This window comes from Hordeum vulgare, chromosome 6H (assembly GCF_904849725.1).
Source record: "Hordeum vulgare subsp. vulgare chromosome 6H, MorexV3_pseudomolecules_assembly, whole genome shotgun sequence".
NCBI lineage: Eukaryota > Viridiplantae > Streptophyta > Magnoliopsida > Poales > Poaceae > Hordeum > Hordeum vulgare.
The window spans coordinates 83,594,235-83,597,684 of NC_058523.1; positions in this window are offsets into that span (position 1 = coordinate 83,594,235).

Genomic DNA, 3,450 nt, shown 5'->3' on the forward strand with positions numbered 1-3,450 from the left:
TCTGAATATTGCGAATATAGATGAAGTATTGATAAGGGTGGGGATCTGAAAGCGGTCTTAGTGTGGTCGTTGGACAAAAACGAAGTACACGAAGTTGCAATGGCTAACTTTTAACTAAACAAATCCCAACCAAAAAGCTACTAGGTTGATCTACTTATATAGGAACAAGGGGTGGCGGCCAAGGAGGTGGGAGGACATCCCAAGGCAGCCTAAAACTAACCCTAGGTCATACAAGGCCTATGGGCCCAAGTGGAGGTGGTGCAACACCTTTGGACTTGTTGTTTGACTCGAATTCTTGTGCAACGTTATTTTGTTTGGTCGATATCTCCACGCTCTAGACGAATTTGAAGGTGATTACAATTGGGCATGAAAGCCAGTACAATCTACTTTGCAGACCAAAAAAGAATCACGCAATTCGGAGTCCGGATGAAAAAGTTGAAGGCATTTTGGTATAGGTATGTTTGTGCAGTCCGAATCTGAGTCCAGAACGTGAAAGACTTGGACTCTATCTTCTCTTGGGCTAAAAGTGACGTGAGAGAACTTCTTGAACAGCAACTAATTATTTCCTTTGACATGAGAGGACCTCTTGAATAGCATCCAACCATTTCCTCTTAGCTTTTCACCGCATGTGATTCATACAAGTGTTCGGCCATTCTGCATTTAGGCATAAAATAAAAACAGGTGAAGTATTTTTGTTCCGGATAACATAAATAAATTATTGCATTAGTTTTATCATAAATCACCTCAAATAAATACGCATATGCAATTATTGTGATAATATCAAAGGTAGTCATGTCCTCATCACTTCAAATCTGGTTCACTCGATCCAACACTTTTCACTAAATCCTATGATAATGAGTTATTTGTGTGTCAAATATATGTCGATGACATAATCTTTGGCTGTACTCACAAACGTTATAGTGATGAATTTGCTTACATAATGAGTGAAGAATATCACATGTCTATGATGGGGGAGCTGAAATTCTTCTTAGGTATTCAAATTCGTCAACAACGCAATGGCATCTTCATATCACAGGAGAAATACCTCAAGGATGTTCTCAGGAAATTTGACATGCATGAATGCAAAGGCGCCAAGACTCCCATGCCTACCAACGGTCACCTCTGCACTGACGAAAATGGTAAAGATTTCAATCAGCAGGTATACCGCTCGATGATTGGCTCTTCATTGTATCTGTGTGCATCTAGACGAGATATAATGCTTAGTGTTTGCATGTGTACACGTTTTCAAGCAAAACCAAAGGAATCACAACATAAGGCTGTGAAGCATATTCTTCGATACTTAGGTCACACATCAACACTAGGATTATGGTGTCCCAAGGGCTCAAATCTTCATCTTGTGGGATATTTTGATTCTGACTATGTTGGTGACCGTGTGGATCGCAAGTCAACTTTTGGCACTTGTCATTTCCTCGAAAGATCATTAGTCTGCTGGTCCTCAAAGAAGCAGAACTGCATTTCTCTCTCCACTACCGAAGCTGAGTACATTGCTGCTGGATCATGATGTGCTCAATTGCTATGGATGAAGCAAACCCTCAAGGACTACGGCATCAACATGAAGAATGTGCCTCTCTACTGCGACAATGAGAGTGCAATCAAGATTGCATACAACCCAGTACAACACTCGAAGACTAAGCACATCCAGACTCGTCATGATTTTCTTCGGGACCATGTCCTCAAGGGCAATATCATCATCGACCATGTGAAGACTGACGATCAACTAGCCGATATTTTCACTAAGCCCTTGGATGAGAAAATGTTTTGCAAGTTAAGGTGTGAGCTAAATCTCTTAGAATCTTCAAATGTTTTGTGAAAACATGCCCACATCCTAACACTTATGCAAAATTGATGACTTAGATGTGCAACACACGAAGAATCGATTTTCCTCAATCAATGAAGAATATCACTCTTAGTGTGAGGAAATTAATGAAGAATTTGGTTCTCAGGGCCCTACGACAATTGTACGCGGCGCCTGAAATCATCATTCTTATACGGTGGGTCACGCCACCACCCAACTTTGAAAATCTTCAAGCTGCTTTTTCTTCAAAGTTGAAATTCATCAACCTGACGCTTTGTCACGAAATCCTCAAGTTTTTTCAAAATCTTCAAAACACTTGATGATTTTCATTTGCATATATATATATATATATATAGACTGAGATTTCTAAGTCCTCAACAACATTCACTTATAGCTATTTCTTCAATTTGGTATTTCATCTAAGTGAATGTGATCAGGCCCGAGTCACCTCTATTCTATACTCACCCATTCTATTCAATTCTTCATATGCGTTCTACTTGAAACTTGTTCAAAATCCTCACTGTGTCCTTGTCAGCTGATGATTTTGCAACGAAATCCTCAAATCTTCAAAAATGAATTTTATATTGTTACACTGTAACTGAACCCCACTTCCCACGATCAGATAAGCACGATCTCCATCGCTTTATTCTCAGGCTCCACGCGTCATGCGGAGACGAATAGGCAAGGGAAGTTCGGTCCTAAAGATACGCTCGAACAGTTTTCCACCTGGGCTAAAAATAGGTCCTTACCCCCTCAATTAAAACCCTTCGACCTCTCTTCATCTCTCTGCTCGAGCTCAAACCTAGCGCCACCGCTAGCAATCTCGTCGCCGGTGAGGAACAGCTTCACTGCCTCGAACTCGCCGTCGCCGAACTCATGCCGGAAGCGGAACATCTTCCTCCGCCGCTGCCGTAGCTGTCTTCTGCCGCCAAGTTAGGGCGCAGCAGACTAGAACCGAAGAGCTTCTTACTGTTACTGCCTCTGTTCTTCGTGTTCATCACACTGGGTAATTAAAATCTTATTTTACTGCCCCTTTTGATCTATTATTTCACCTTAGATTCGAGAAATGTGTTTTTCCTCGGTGTCTGTCAGCTTCGCACACTCAATTCCTCAAACACTTGATGAATTTCACTAAGCCACTAAAATTCTTCATGTGATTCCTCAATTGTGTAAATTCTTGAATGTGCACAACTCTGGAACCCAAGATCAGAATGCTTACTCAAATTCCTCAACCCACTATCAAATTCCTCAAACTTCTAAAATTTTAAATTCTTCAAATCTGAGAACGCATATGACCTCTTAAAATTCCTCGCACCCATACTATGTTCACAGGTACAAAATGTCAGTTCATGAATCTCTAGGTTCTCATCAACTTAACTCATTTGCAGCGTTCCTCGAAGAAACTTTGCCACGGTCATCAGAATCTTCAAGAGTGCAAATTCCTCAACAAAAGCATCATTTGAAGAAAATGGAAGATGACAGAAAAAAAAGGGTGGAAAGAAACTTGAACAGAACACTGTAATTGATATCCCTGAGGATATATACACTGATTATTGTACACCAGATGAGGAAATACATGGAAAAGAACCCATGCTGAAGCGCAAAAAAAGGCTTCAGAAAATAGAACGCGGGTG